The sequence below is a fragment of the Anomalospiza imberbis genome, chromosome 10 (genome assembly GCF_031753505.1).
Source record: "Anomalospiza imberbis isolate Cuckoo-Finch-1a 21T00152 chromosome 10, ASM3175350v1, whole genome shotgun sequence".
In the NCBI taxonomy this organism is placed as follows: Eukaryota; Metazoa; Chordata; class Aves; order Passeriformes; family Viduidae; genus Anomalospiza; species Anomalospiza imberbis.
This window is the reverse complement of record NC_089690.1, coordinates 5,150,663-5,167,234: the sequence shown is the minus strand read 5'-3', so window position 1 is coordinate 5,167,234 and position 16,572 is coordinate 5,150,663. Positions and strand designations below refer to the sequence as shown.

Sequence of the window (16,572 nt, the reverse complement as noted above, 5' to 3'; positions counted from 1 at the left end):
AGGAGGTGGCAAAATGCTTCAAATCACTTGAAAAATGAAAAATGAGACCAGGAAGTTAAAAGGGACCTGTCCTGGGAAAAAAATTACTGCAAGATGTAACAGCAGCTGCTGTGAAGTGTGACAGCCACATAGGAGAGAGGGGAAAAACCCTACTGCCTTTTGCTATACTCATCCCAATGAATGGCGACACTCAAAGACAGGAAATGCTGTCACAAATCAAACCAGCGTCCACCTCCTCCAGTCCTCTCTCTCTGGGCTTGCTCTCATACCCTGGGACAGAAGTGGGCAGTTGAGGCGTAGGTCCCTTTCACTCTCCTCATAAAAATAATATATAACCAAAATCCACTGCAGACAGCACATATAGCATTGCCTTAAACTACCCTGGCTATACTTCCCCACAGTTGTAAACAGGTTTTTGACCTTCAAATCTGTTGCCCTAAATAGATGCCCACGTTCCTCAGCTTATAAAAGGAGACAAAGATGGACTTACAAAAAACCTCCTGTATTTTTGCCACAAAAAAAAAAAAAAAAGAGCTCTAGGAGGAGATGGGTCACATTATATTCTGTCAGGTCTTTCTTGGAAGAAATTCAAATAATCACATGGGAATCAAAGCAAGAATTTGAGTGACAGCTGGTAAAAACTTGGTGGGGATAACAGTGATATTTTGCTCATAAGGAACATTAATGATGGAGGAAGAATGCAAATAGCCCAGCTTCTGAATGGGAAGGGAGCACTCCCTTCTGCTCCAGACACACCAACAACCCTGCATGTTTGAGCAGTTGTCCAGCCTTTCACCACCCTGTGATAAAGTCACTGCTTCATTTACCAGGTGTGTAGCTCAGACACTTTGGGGTACTAGGGGAGGTGAAGTGTCTATGCACAAATTAAGCATGTTTTTTTCCCTTTACAAAACATCAGAAATAAAATGAATTTAAAGTCTCATTCCACTGGTGCATTTAGAAGCTCCTCAAATAGTCTATTCCAAATCCACAGCAATTCTATAAAACAAAATGAATAGCACAAATCCAGTAAATATATCTCCTGCCAAGATGAGCTCTCCTGTTTTAAAATCTTTTATAGCATCTAATGTATTTATTTGCATCAAGAGGGCATTATGCCAGTTAACATCTGTGTTCTCTAGAGTTGGTAATTCTGCCTCCCGTAACTAGTCATCAATTCTGCATGAAAATACACAACTGTCTTTCCACTATAGAGTCTTATCTGATGCTCAAATTTTCCATGCACACTTAGAGAAATATTTAGTGAAATTCTTCTGCATAAAGAGATATAGACAGGAAAGGACAATTCAAACAACTTTGGACACCCTGCCCCCACCTACTGATGGTATTTATGGACCTTTGTATTCAGAGCTGATATTCCATTATGAAAATAATTAAAGACCAAATCTCCTGCTAATATAAACTGACATGGCTTCTTTGAAAGGCACAGGAAATTTCCCAGATGTCTATCAGCTAAAGAGTCAGTCCTGAAACCCTAGGGCAATTCACAGCACATTAAATCAGTAAATGCACATATATTTTAATGTGATTTAAATGACCTTAACTAACAGTCAAATCAATGCAAGTGTCTCCTCCTGAAAGGCAGATGTAATTTCACCAAAAGTAAGGAAATTTTTCTGGTTTATAACAGAAATACAGGTGCCAAAATTTCAAACATATTCAGTCTCTCTTCAAATTTAGGTGCCTGAATACCTTTCCTTATCTAGCATTAAATGAGCAGGAAAGAAACCCATTCTTTGCCAGTGAGAAATAATAAAGGAGGATCAAAATCATAGGAGACAAAGGATCCAAGATTTGGCCAAGATCAGGAGCAATTGGGTGGATCCAAGGTAAGCCATGTGCCAAGCAAAATTATGTAGGTCATTAGAATGCAGTGAAAGAACCCATTTTGTTTCCAGCATCACCACAAAGTTTCCTTCCTCATCTGACCCCGCTGCCAGCCTGACCAACCCTGGGGTGCAGCTGCACCACGCTGCTCACTGGCAACATCCCTAAAGGCTGCAAGCTAAGACTCTGCATAGAACACCAAAACCTCCAGCTCTCAGCCCAAAAATTCAGTTATTGGGATGTTGGCTTGTCAACATCTGTGCCCTCTGTACCTGGTTTTATGAGAAAAGCTCCCAGCACTCTGCTTTCTGCACAGAAATACCTTGCAGTTGGAAACCCAAGAACTCTGTATTCTCTGCACACCAGCATGAGCAGAAAACGCCTGTCCAACAGCACGGTCTGGTGACTATCCTACTAATTAGTGAATTAACCATTGCCTAAATGACAGGTGGTTCATAAAGGCCACTTACAGATGGCCTGGGGAGTATTAGCAGAAGGACAATGGGCCACTTCTCACGGCCTCACTCAGTATTTGCAGTGCACATTTGATTGTCTGACTGTTTCCCCAGCACCCTTTAGCGCTTCATGCTTGGGATCTGTGCTTTGGTTCCTGCATAGCTTCAATTGTACAAGAAAATAGCTGTGTAACACTCCAGCAATCAGAACAAGGGATTTCAGATGAAGTGCTGTGTGCTCTGAATATCCACAGAAGAAACATCTTAGAATGATGAGGTCAACAACAGACCCAGCGTCTCCTAGAGAAAACACATACCAGTTTTTACTGCTTCTTGAGAGGTTTGTGAGCCAAATTATAGTTCCAATATTATTGTCAAGCACAGTACTCAGGTTCTCAGTTTATTAGTCAGAGGCAGGCATTTTATTTATCTGTTGCAGTTACTGGGTTTTTTTTTTTTTTCCTTCAGGTTTCTCTTCAACTTGGTGTTTTCTCTTGAAATCGCTCATATTTTGAACAAGAAAGCAGATTTATTTTGTGTGATATATGTTCAGTTGGTGATATCAGAAAATAAGTAGGAGAATGTGGTATGGTTTCAGGTTACATGTGGGAGCCAATTTTCTAGGATTAATGGCTCAATTAAATGGAAGTATAACTTCAATATTCTTTTTAAAAATGTGTATCAAAACATGCCATCTTTCTCATTCCTGGAAAATGTTTTAGTTATTTTACAGACCAGTGAAGTTCTGAAAGTCAAGTCTTTTTTTGTCTCAATCACAACAGATTAAATTTTCAAGCTTGTGTACATACATTCTTGCAGGACAATTTATGGTAGTGCAATGCCAGTCAATACCACAATTAAAGAAACAACAGGGCTTCCACACTAGCTATGACTGTAAATTATTCTTTACCTCACTGTTCAGGTTATTAACTCAATTAATCCTTTTGTCCAGAAATCACCACCTTTATAGATAGCTCTCCAACACAGAAAGTTAGAGTGGAGCCATTCAGCCAAGACACCTTTTGCCTTCCCATTCGCAATATAAATACTGAAAGTGGTTCAAATTTGGCTTCATGCATTTAAAACAGGAAATTATGTACTTCTACATTTGCCAAAAAAGTGGCTTATGTTGAGGCTTTTTTGTTCTCAGTGCACAGGGAGAGAATCAAAGGCTAATGAGCAAAATTTCTCTGTGAGTAGGTGAGAAATCCTTTGAGTTTTTTCCCCCCACTCTCTTCTAAGGCTGAACTATGACAGTCAGAGAACTTTTTTTTATTAACTGAAAAGCATTATAGTGCTGCAGTGCATTCCAGCATGAACATAGCACCAGCCAGAATGAAGGAACCATTTACTAATCTTATGTGATTCTTCCCAATTCTCCCACACACCTGAGTCATGGTCAAGCTGTTGAGCCTCCATATATTGTGATTAATGTAAGCAGCAAGTAAAAGTGTTCTTCTCTGACAGGATATTTTGATTCCACCTTTCCTTTTCCCACTTAGCCCAGACCTGAAAGCAGTGAGAAATGGTGTGATCAGAATCATCTGAGTAGTTCTGATACTTCTGTATAAAAAAGTGCTCTAATATTATTTGGCAGGGACTGCTGCCTCCTAATCATCCGACTCACATCTTCACAACACAGACAGCAACAATAGGCACTGTCATTTCCCCTAGAATTGGAGCACAAAAGCCTTCAATATGTTTGATTTTTCTGTCTCAGAACTCTTGATTTTCCAGGTTGTCCCTAAACACAAAACACAGAAGTTTTATTGTTCGTTTTATAATGAAACATTTCAGTATTGTAGCTTATTGTTTGAATGGTAATTAGGTATTTTTGATCTTCTTTTGAATGTTACTTTTTTTTTAAATTTAAACACCTTTTGTTGTTGAGCAAACTGATGTATATTCCTGCCTGCCACACTACAAACAATTCAATTTGGCAGATGCTGCACCTGTCACTGTTTTGTGTCTCCTCAAAAGAGCAGAGAATTGCATTGGTGCAAATGTCCCTGTTGATCTGCCTCTACCACCTAGGTCTGCCTTACAGTTTATGCTGGCATCCATCAATTCTCACCGTGTTTCAGCACAGATGATGCAGAAACACCAGGCACTGCAAATTCTGGCCACAGTCTGAGCAATACAGACTTAAGGCATTTATTTCTCAAACATCCCACTCCAGCATCTGGGGAAAATAGTTACTACAATGCAAGTTCTTGAATTATGCTGCTCTGTGAGAAAATCAAGGACTTTTTTTGTGCATCTGTATGCATGAAGATCACATATTCTACCAAGAGCAACAGAGCATGATAGAAGTTCATTGTGCTTTAGTGAAAAGGTCATTAGACATTTGAAATAGTAATTATCTGTATCTATTCACCATCCCCTATGACATCCCTAGTAAGAGAGTTCTCTTTTATCATGCCTTTTAGACAGTACATTTCAGACACTGTAACAAGGAATGCAGGGGTTTTTAATTACTTTTATATTTTGAAATAAATTATTACGTAATACTTTTGGGGGTGCCATCTTTCTTTTGTGAACTTGGAATGAGAAAGTGAAATGCCTAGCAGTGGAAACTGGCAAATATTGTTAGACCTTTCTATAAAAAGAACTATTAGTTAAACCACAGCACTCTGGTGCATTAAAATACTTATTGCTAAATTCTTTATTTGAGAGATAGGAGGAGGCAGCAAGGGGCCACCAGAGTTACCCAAGGCAGAAATATTGCATCATGCTCAGGTTATGATCAGTTGTTTCATAAAAACAAGATCAGACCATGACCAGCAGCAGCTCCAGCCTAGCTGCACTCACCTTTTTTTTTTTTTTTTTTCTTGTCCCCAAGAAGACACTTAATATAAAATTTAATCATCCAAAATTGTCAGACCCAGGGCTCACTTATAAAAGGTCCCCTCACTGAAGGGACACAGAATGGAGTTTTTTTTTTTAAATTAAAGTCTTTGTACTTCACATTTCAAATGCTTTTTGATTTTTCTTTTCTTTTTTTTTTTTTACCTTTAATGTAAGCTAAAAATAATTTTAATGGTGATTGCCATGGCAATAAGTAAGCTAAGCTCTCAATATTTGAGCTTCCAACTAACACTGGAGCGTTCAGTGTCGTGATTTGACTGTGATTTATCACACCCAGTTTAACAGAACAAACCCCACACAACACTGAGGTTCATCATGGTTCCACACAGGGCAGCACAGGGAGGAATTTGGATACAGCTGGGAAAGGAACAAGGACACCTGAAGTCTGAGTAATTTCTTGGAAGTAGGAGTGCTGTGCTTTAATATATGGGAATGCAGCTGTAATAGCTGCTGCTTTCAGCCAGGGGACTGAGGACTGGCTATGGAGGAGCTGTTCTGCATTTTCCATGGGTAACACTTCCCAATCCTCCTGCTCTGCCACGTTCTTCTGCATAAAGCCTGTTTTACCTGCATTTTTTCAGAGGCAATAAATCCAGTCCTAAGTGAAAAGGTCCAAGTCTCTGGAAATAAACTTGAAGTACTGAAGGTGCCTCCATGACTTTGGTGAGGTATTGAGAAAATGAACTTGCATTGATATCAAAAGAAAACTGTTATTGATAAAGCATTAGGAGGAGTTTTATATCTCTGCTTTGTTTTCATTAAAGAGATATGATGCTTCTCTTCAAATCACACAAATTTGGTATGTGCTTGTCTCCAGGGGACATAAAAGATGGGTAATCAAGAAAACTTTCAGTGGCTTTTCCTGCTTGACTTGCTATATAAAGGGCAAGGAGCCTGATTTTATAGACCCTAAAATATAAAAAGGGCTCAAAATGCAATATACAGTTTTTTGTTGTTGTTTGCTTCAATAAATCTACATTTTATCTTCTCTGCAGGGCACAAGTTTATCTTCCAAACAGCATCCATTTTGAAGAAGCACTCATCAGCACTGCAGGATAATTTTTTTGAGAAGTGCTGGAGGATTTCTGACTCCTATGGAGCAGGAGTATCAGAATAATATAAAGATTAGAGCTTAAAACATAAGAAGAGGAGAGTATATCTACCCTCACCTTCTATGACAGACAGTGCTTTGGTGGGCAGATGCACTGTTAGAAGATGCACAGCCTCACTCCAAACTGTAAGAAAAGCAGCACAACGATGCAGGTGTGTATTCATGAGCCAGGTGCAGGCAGACAAACCTGATTCTGACACCACATGTAGCCAATCACCTGTGACTTGTAATTTTTCTCTCATTTTGTATCTCTGTATAACTTTCCTCAAATCAAAACCCTAGTTCATCATGCTGCACATTACCACCAGGACCCATCACCACAGCTTGAGCCTTTATTAAGGTATCAATATTCTTCCCAGCACTCTTTGCTCCACAATCCCCAATTAAATTACTGCTTTAATTGTCTGCTGTCACTGACAGATAGGTGAGTTCATGTGCTACTCCACTGCAGCAACTGAAGGTACTTGCCTAACTGCAGAATCACAGAATTAACTGTTCTTTCTTTATGCATAAGAAATGGTCACAAATCATTGTTTCAGCACAATCTGCTCCAAATGGTGTGTTTGGGGATTTTTTTCCCCTTTTTCCAGGCTGTGATTCAGACTAGCACTTGCCACTGGCCTGATTTAAAAGTTACTTTCTGCTTTCCAATCTCTATCAATATTCTGAGAGTGCTAATATTCACCATTAGTATTTCTCTTAAAATAGAGTGATTTTTTTAAGTAGTTGCCTGCATTTTGTGTGCCTGGGAATCCTTCTTATATTTTAATGAACATCCAAGAATGAGGAAAGGAAATGACACACTGGAATTAAGTTAGAAAGCCAACTTCTTTAAGTTTTTTAGTAAATAATACATTGTTTTACCTGGACTAAGCCTCACCAAAAATGATCAGGAGCAATAGCATCCACCTGCACATGGCTAAAAGTGACAGTGCCTCCAGCCACACAATATTCTTTTTATTCTGTTTTGATTGTTTTATACGAGATCAGAGATTTAAACTGTGCTGAAGTGCTTTATGGCTCCAGCTAAGTTAAGAACTGACATTTTAATGGCACGTTTGAGGAATTTATATAGACAAGTCACCTGACCCTAATGTGATAGCTTCAGTGTAGCCCAGAGTAATTCAGCCCAGACCCCATGGGGTCAGACAAAATCGTAACTCTCTTTAGTCTCTGAGCTATTAAAATTCAGCCAGACTGTGAAGCTGACAGCTGTTTACTGTAAGGTTACCTCCTGCCTGCCAAATAATGGGGCTGCTCTTGGCACCTTTCCACCCTCTGAGTGGAGAAAAGGCTTCCTTGTCATCAGAACGGAGCTGAAAACATCGCGTTCCTCCAGCCAGGAACGTGGGTACCTTGGAGCAGGCTGAAGTGAGACTGAGCTGGTCCATTGCCTTACCTCACTTCTTCTCAAAATAAGTGTTATCACAACATTTGAGGGGAATAAGAACTCCAAGCTAGAATTCTGCCTAGTAATACTGGCAGACCCACAGAGAGATTAAGAGTAATGGCACCTGCTCTTACAGAGCTTTCTCAGGATACCCACATTGCTGTGGGAAAGAAGACCAGGCTTGCTCCCTTAGCTATAAGCAAAAAGAAATACTTTCTTCTTTGTTACTAAAACAAAAAAAAAAAAAAAAAAAAGCCATAGTTTTTTTTTATCATCAGCTGCCAAGAAGACACATATTAATGATAAAAAAGACAAATGTCATATCAAGGTCAAGAAACACCACAGAAAAGTCAGCAAAATGCTCTCATTAGAGCCCTAATCCCCATTCCTCATAATTTCGTAATTCTGTACTTTACTGTTTCTAAAACCACTCTCATGTCTGAAGAAAACATTTTGCATTATAACGGTATTAGCTAAAAATAGGGGAGGGAATACAACTCCCCTTCCTTTTCAGCTTTCCAGCTCTCCTGTGTGCTCTCTGCACAAGCCCATGAGTTTGCACTCCCTGCCACAAAGCTTGGGCGTCTCACCAAAGAGGACAAACCTTCCTCATTTTCCTTTGCAGTCAAAACCCCATGCTCAAAGGTACAATTCAGAACCACTCACATGTGCAAACAAACAAAATCTTCCATTTTTCAGCCACTCTACCCGTGGAAGGTTACATAAAAGGCAATAAAACCACAAATTCTTCCTCTTGCTGTGTTTTAAAAAGAAAATAGAGAGATGACTAGTAATTTTCACTCAAAAAAAAAAAAAAATGCAGTGTAACTACCTACCTGCAACAGCATTGCTGGGCTCCTGATCCTCACAAGGGGAGCTGCCAGTCCACCATCCCAGCTGGCTCAGGTGCCCAACCTGAAAAGTGGAACCCCCTAAACACCTCTCCTTTTAACATTTGCTGTTAATTAGCTCTAAATAGATTTTCTTGCACCTGCCTTGTTTGGGTCTCAGGCTCTGTGTAAACGACCCCAAGTCCTAAACTCAGTGTGGGAGTTGACTGTGGTGAGCAGCAACTGCTGTGTGGGTGTTTCAGGAGCTGGCTGGGAGGCAGCTCACTGGAACTTGTAGGTTTTAAGTCACTTGATAACTTCTGAAAATTTTATCTAAGTGCTTTGAACACCACCAAACATGAGCAAAACCAGGATGCAATGGAGATGCTCCTTGTGAACACAAAAGGTGTTTTCACCCTAAAATGAGCTGCAGAGCAGATATTTGTCAGTCATATGGTGGCACTGACAGGCTCAGTGCAAGTCTAACACCCCAGGATGAGGGTAGCAGCTATCTGCTGCCTCCCATCCCATCCCATCCCATCCCATCCCATCCCATCCCATCCCATCCCATCCCATCCCATCCCTCTCCATATTACCCAGTGAATTTTGCTAGTCTGGGCTGGTACTCTCACTCTCTTCATCGTCCATCAATGGTCGGCTGCTGTGTTCCCCAGGAAAGCAATCTCCACATTTCCTGGGCATTAGGATCAACTGTAATTCCCATTTATTTTACTTGTCTCACTCATTGTTATTTACCAAGTCCTCCTTGGTTTCTGTGTTGTTCGTTCCTCTGTTTTCCACAACTAAGATGGATGTTGAGTTCTTAGCAAACAGGACCGTTCAACAGATGGCTGCTCACTTCATGCTCTATTGGACTCATTGTTTGGTCTTTTTATAATTAGATTTTTTTCTGGTGCTTTGTATTATTTTAATTAATCCTTATTAATGGATGGGCTAAACAAAAAAGGCTCTCAAGTGTAATGATTTTTAATAGTTAAGAGCAGGACTTCTCATATAACAGCATTTTGGCCTGAAAACCATCTTCAGATTCTACTTGTGCATGTGCAGGAAATTGTTTTGGATGCCATTATTTTTACAAACTCAAGTAATTTTCTTCAAACCAAGATTATTTTCTTCCTTTAATGAGTATTATAAAACCTGTCAGGTCTGAGGCTTCTATCTTTAGTCATTTGTTGGAATTATGCAAGTCCAGAATTTAAAATAGAACATATGGAGCCTCCTGACTTGGTTCAAAAATGGCAGAACTAATTCCACAGAAAGATTTCTCAGAAAAAAGCTGACTTTGAAGCCAAGTGGATCATGGAAAATTTTAGCAAAAAGTGTATTTTGAGAAGGTATGAGTTGCTTAAAATGCTGTGTTGCATCTTAACTTTAGCATTTGCTATCAGGAATGCTGTAATAACATTATAATTATCTATAATATCTGGGAAATTTTTGTTCATCCTACTTAAAGGTAATGCAGTGTGAGTCACTAAAAATTATAAAACTGAATTGCCATTTTAATTTCAGGATATCATTGCCTCTACTTTGCACGACCCAGATACACCTAGCTAGGAAGAAAGTTTTTTATTTATATATATACATATATATACACACAGAAGTGCACATTTACACATAGCAAAAAACCAGACTCCATAAAATTGAACATCCCTGATCTTTTGGGCAGTATAGTGATGGACACTGAGAAAAAGTTACTCTGTGAGGCTTCTCCTCCCATCTGTTATTTCTCTCTCTCCTTGGCAGTTTTTCCCAGAGCCAAGGCGGCAGTGAAGGTCTGAATCCAGGGATCTGAGTGGGTGATATCTATCAATCTTGTGCCACACGTATGCAGCATTGCTAGGCAACAGGTAGCAGCAAGACACCCACATCCTGCAATTTCCTTTTGGTGACTGAGACTTTTACTCTATTAATTATACTGAACTTTATTTCATGCATTTCAGGCACTAACTTGTATTTTTAAAAACTCTTTGAGCTAAGATTACTTTCTGCTGCGTGTTGAATGAACAAATATTGGCAACTGATAAAATCATCATTCTAACAATTGCTAGATATGAATGTGGTAGATGAAGGCTTCTAAAATTGCAGATAAGTGTGGTATCAGATTATTTAGTGTAGAAAATAACTATGCTACAAGGAAAAATTTTTGTTAGGCCTTCAAAACATAAAAGACATAAAAACTGAGAGGATAACTAGGGAGGAAGTTCCTTTATTCTCTACTTGCTTTCTCTACTCTATTTTTTTCCTGGTTCACCTTTTTCAGTGGTTAGGATGCTACAGAGGGACTAAGCTGCAGATTTACTTTCGTGCCCCATCACAGACTTTTTGTGTGACCATGGGCACATGAGGCTGTGTTTTACTACAGAGAAAGGCAAGTGAGTTACACTCACTTTACTCCTCTTGAATTAGGAAAAATGGCCAGCATAGGAAAAATGGCCAGCCCTTCAGCATTATTGCACCCTTGCAGGCAATGTATTTTTCTATGGATCTGGGATTTCTCAAGGATGTGTTCCACAGTTATTTAAGCTGCAATAAACTGGGTCATTCTACACATTTAATTTTGAAATAATTTGCCTGTCCTTTTTGAATACACAAAGGAAATCCCTGAAATGTGCTCAAATGGAGCTAGTCTAGTTGTTGTAAAGTGCTTGTGTTAGCCACCGATGAGTAATAGTAAGTTCAGCTTTAGTTCACACCCTCTGAGAAACCAGGCAAATTAAATTAACAGTAGCATCATACTTATAGTCAAAGTTTTGCCAGCAGACAAAACATTGTTTGGGGCAACCCCTGAATTACAACCCAGACTACATTTGCAGCAAAAGGCTCTTTGCAGGCGTGCTCAAATGATCAATTAAGTTACCATTACTTGCAGAACTACCACTGGTTTCTGTGTCTCAGTTTAATATGAATAATTCAGTAGGCCAGTACCATTTATGAGAACTTGAACATAGCCTTAATCAACTTCATCTCACCTGTATATGCCACCGTGTTTGTGACCTGACTGTGATTTGTGTGTACACATATAAAGTTCCTTGACACATGAAAATTCCATATCAGTGCAGTTAGCTCCTTATGAGCAGCTTAACTTTTGCTATATTAAGATGATTGGAAAGAGGGAAGAACTCTTCAAACCTTTATATATATTTTTTTCAAGACAAGTAGATTGATATGATATATTTTGTAACACAATTATTTTTATAAATGAAGCCTCTTTTAATTGTGTCCATGGGAGATGAATCAGCATCATTTATTGTCCAGGCATGGCCTGCACTTGCATATTTGTCTGAGGATTATTTGCTGCTGTTACTCACCAGGTTTTATGTTCAGGTTATATCTATGACTGGAATGTACTTTCCACTCGGAAATTTTATCTGAATACAAAGGGAATGACTTCAAGAATTTGAATTGAACAAAGATTTTTTTTCTTTTCTTCTGCAGCTGGACCTCTTCTGCCATTGGCTGAACACTGCAAAGGGAAGCAAATAGCAAAGCTGAACCCAGACCTAAAGACAGGAATGCTGTTGAACTCAGCTCTGAGGTTTAGCCAGGGGGAAAATGAGAGAGCAGTAGCTTTAGAAGATATTTTCCCCCTCCACTTAGACTTAAAAAATCAGTACTGGGACAGTCCCAGGTGGGTAGCTTTGTTTGAATGTAGAGTTCTCCTGGATGCTGGGTGGACTCCAGAAGGGAAGTCCAAGCGCTCGGAGCAGCAGGTTGGGACACAGCCCGGAGAGAAGCACGGGTGAGGAGTTGTGTGAGACCTGCTGCACATCCAGCCATGATTAATGGGTTTGGAGAACAAGCTCTTCAGTTTCCAAACACCTTCTTAACACCGAATCCCGCTGGCCTAGGCAAAAAAATGCAGGCTGACAAGCACACATAAAAACCTGCATGGGTTTTTGATGAGTTTGTTCCCTGTTGCTGCACAGTTCTGTGCCAGACACGAGCCCAGTGAGAGCAGAAAACCCTGCCATGTTTGCAAATACTTGGTAGGCAGATAGGAACATGACTTTGAGAGTCAGAATTTATCATTTAAAAATACTGTTATTTAACCAACAGAGTGGTTTCAGTTGCCCTGTTAGTATTTGGATTGTTGTAATTTCAGCTAAGAATTTAACAGGCAACATCAAAAGCTTTAGCTTGGGGAATTCCTGAGCAGGGATAAGTTTAACACAATTACAGATTTATTTGTAGAAGATGCAGAACTTGCTGTAGGAACTGATAATTTAATTAGATTCAGGTTTTTGTGATTCATATGCCTAATATTCTGAGTACTATATAAAAAATAAATACAACTTAATTTTTCATAGGGCGTTGCTTTGTTCTGCTATACAAGCAAAGAGCTGATTACATGGAAGGCACAGCTTTGATTGGCTATAAAAATTAGGACCTCATTGTACTGTGAAATGGCTTTCAAATGCAGCTAAAGAAAACAGGCTTCATATACATAAATACATAAAATCCCCAGGGAAATATTAACACCATATTTGGGAATTTTATGTTGAAACTCACAAATTATATGAAGCCTTGAATACCAGTAGCTGAAATAGAAAAAAAAAATGTTCTTCATAAACTATTTATAATACACATTTCTTACAATGTTAACCCCGAGTTTTGCACCAGGATTTAATGCAACTGCCATGAGACTTTTAAGTAAAGTCTCCCTTATATCTGTAGGCTACATACTGTGATCAGCAGAAGTGCTGGCTTTATCATTTCCATAGACCTGATGCAGCAGTAGTTCAGTGACAGTCAGTGAAATTACACCAGTGAAAGTGAGAGAATCAGGCCCATGTTTATCAAGTAGAAATATTTCTTTATGGGTTCAGGAGATGCTTAATACATGTCTGGATGTAGATGTAAGGCAGGGAAAACCAGTCTCCTGGACTGACGGTATAATTTATAATGCATCTGCCCCTGATATCTAGAAAACCTCATGTAAAACAAGTTTGCTGCATTTGTGGATACCATGAAGGTCAAAGGGATTTTATAGACTTTTTTACTTTATTTAAGCAGCGCATCAGTAATCAAATTTTATTCATTGTTAAAACCCTGTAGCTACCTGCAACTAAGCAAAACCCTTATAATTTACAATAAATACAGTGTATCGTAAATCTGGGTAGACAGAAATGTAAGACCTGAAGATCTAAGAAAAAAAAATAATTCTTTGGTAGAGAAGGAAACATTTGTATAGATTTTCTATACAAAGCCAAAATCGCTGCCCTTCCAATTGCCACTAGAAAGCAGAAGGAATGTTCCGTGTGATACCTACTGCAAACAGGTTTTAATATTTGTTATAGGCTTTTAGAACCTCTTCCATCCAAACTGGTGTCCCTGCAGAACCCCAGCTGCTGGGGTTTGTGCCAGGGAAGAAAGGGAGGAGCAGCAGGTGAGCAGTTGAGCCACACATGGAGCAAATGGATTCGGCACCGAGAGGAAGCCATCACGGGGATCCCGGAGCTGAGCTCCTCCTGCCATGGAATAATTCACTGTGCTGTAACCCTGCCACGCATGAGGAAAGCAGAGAGGCCAGAGACACGTCCCAAATGGGCCCATTTCACAGGATTTCTCCTTTGGAAAGTGGCTGTCCATGCTGCAACTGGAGCCTACCCAAGTCAAGATGGTTTCATGCTTTGGGAAAAGCGGACACCGAAGCGCCGTTTCAGAAGACAAGAACAGTACGATGAAGCTGCTCCTCACTGTCTGAGTGGCAGTATCAATTGAAGATAAATCTCCCAGCAAAGATTTTTATTTTGTTAGAAAGTTGAGGCTTAGTATGTTTATGTGCATGATTACCCCATCTTTGTTTTCACTTTTCAGATTGTCTAAGTTTGAGAGCTATAAGTTTATAAAATTTAAAACACCAGAAGTACTTTGGCACTCAGAAGACATCAGCATCTAAAGCAGTTTGGCTTTTGTTTGCATATTTTCTCATGCTTTGCTTCTCATCAGGGTGGACAGAGAACACTACCAAATTGCAGAGGTGACATTTTGCTGATGCACAGGGCAGCCAATAATAAAAGAGGAAATGTAGGTATTGGGCACACGTGGATTTTTCCCAATGTTCTTTTTTTGGTTCAGCTTCACAGAGTGACAATTTTTTTATTTGCTTTTTAAAAGCCAGAATTTTCTTGATGCTATTTAGCCATTAAATTTCCTCAGTACATACATGCATATATGGATAACATAACAAGAAGACAATGAAGAGTGCAGCTTGATTTCTTATTTCTTTTGTTGAACTGTTTCAAGTTCTCTTCTTGGAGGAAGATGTAATCGTTTCAGCTGGAATTTAGAAAGCTAATGATGTACAATTCTAATGTGCAAAACAGAATTCCTATTACAAGGACCCTTAGGCAATAAACATATAATGAGTCCAGAAGTAATTTCTCACTGAAAGCTGATGGTTCCAGAGTCCTTGACCCAAGTGTGGGATTTGTTTTGTCAAGATGGCCAAAGCCATCACGAGTACATAAATTGAAAAAGGGCAAAATGATTACATCAAAACGTTGAGAAAACTCTTCAGACTAATGAATGCAATCTACAGAAAGATCAGCCAAGGTTAGCATCAGATGTTTCTTGTCCCACATGCCACAGCTTGATTGTATTGTAATTAATTCAGCTGAAAAGTCTCTGTGAGAACTGTTTTCAGCACAATTTCAAGTTTGGTTTCAAATACCAGAAATCATTTCTGATTTCTTAAAACTTCCTGGAAAAAATGTGAGACTCTGCAGTTAAAGCATGCCAAAAAGTACTTATAAAAATTGCATTTAAAGAGCATTAAAGGAGTATTCTCAAAGTAGTCATGATTACCACCAGACCTTTGGAGCTTGGAGCTACTGCACAAAAGCACAGGGCTTTATCCAATAAACATTTGCCCTAGATCATACTCCAAGTTCAGAGGTACAACAGAATTTTGAACCAAGCCATAGTTGTATTTATCCAGTTCACCACCTAGAACACGAACAAACAAAAAAAAACCCCAGTATTTCCCAAAGTATTTTATGGCTCATCCTCTATTTTTTTATGGCATATCCTACCAAAGACCTACTAGATTCTTGTTGGGAAGAAAGATGCTTGTAGTTATTTAAAGTTTGAGGTCTGATTAAAAACTACTTTAATGAAAGTCAGATACTCACAGGCATGAAGTTAAGAAATAAATAAAACAGAACATACTTTATTATAATATACCACTTTATTTTGTTGCAATACTTACAGAAAGAACACATTGAAATAGCACTTCCAAACCATTTTAAACCTAATTTTGGATAATAGAAGCCTAAGACAAAATGAGATATGTTAAAAATTATGGCTCTGGTTTTTCCAAAGTATTGACCATCCAAGTCTATATTTAACTTCAGGTAGAATTGTGCTCAGCATACCTGAAATTTGGGCTCTAAATTAAAGATGAGTGTTTTCACCTGGGTTACATCCCTGTAAGTACCACCCACAAATTACATGGTTTCTTCCTGTGGGAAAATTGTCTTCTGGATTATTTTAAGACAAAAGCACAGACCAGTGTCAGCCCTCTTACAGGCTGCATACTAATGGAAGGAGGAGAAGGAAAGATTTATTTGGAATCTTCTAATCGACCTCAGTGGGATTGGGCCTGGACCCATTAAAACATTTATGAAAAACAGTTTTAGAACATGACGAATACCCAGTCTGAAACATTAATATCTAGGTGATATTAAAAGTAATTTGTTTCAAAATTGCAGGCAGGGGAGGAGCAAAACCCTGGTTACATTCAGGACTAAATTCCTTCAACTTTCTGTTGATCTTTTTTATCATTATTTTTTACAATGTTGCAGAGAACAGAACTGTTGTTTTTCCTCAGGCTCCTCCTTCCTCTTTACTGACCCAAGTGTTGGTGACAGTCCTTGCTTGCAACTAGGTCCTGCATTATCCTGATTTTTGCACTAATGTGCCAACATATCACAGCTCCATCCTTGCCCAGGACTGACGTAGGCAGCTGAAGGCATTAAAACAAATAGGCCTCCAAAATTAATGTGTTTTTCAGGAAGTAAGCATGGAGATATCCAAAGCTGGGGGAAT

General features: G+C 39.1%; 1 protein-coding gene across 4 annotated transcripts in view; it reads right to left on the bottom strand.

Annotated features, from left to right (window-relative positions):
* NLGN1 (neuroligin 1) overlaps nt 1-16,572 on the bottom strand; it is a 484,028-nt gene that overhangs the window by 418,704 nt on the left and 48,752 nt on the right. Inside the window, exon 1 of one of the 4 annotated variants that reach the window (XM_068200309.1) lies at nt 8,509-8,670. The exons of 1 other annotated variant lie outside the window; for it this stretch is intronic. The gene's annotated coding sequence lies outside the window, so the exon portion shown is untranslated. Of the gene's footprint in view, nt 1-8,508; nt 8,671-16,572 lie in introns of those variants that run through there. 2 more of the 4 variants (XM_068200310.1, XM_068200311.1) reach the window with 2 other exon arrangements.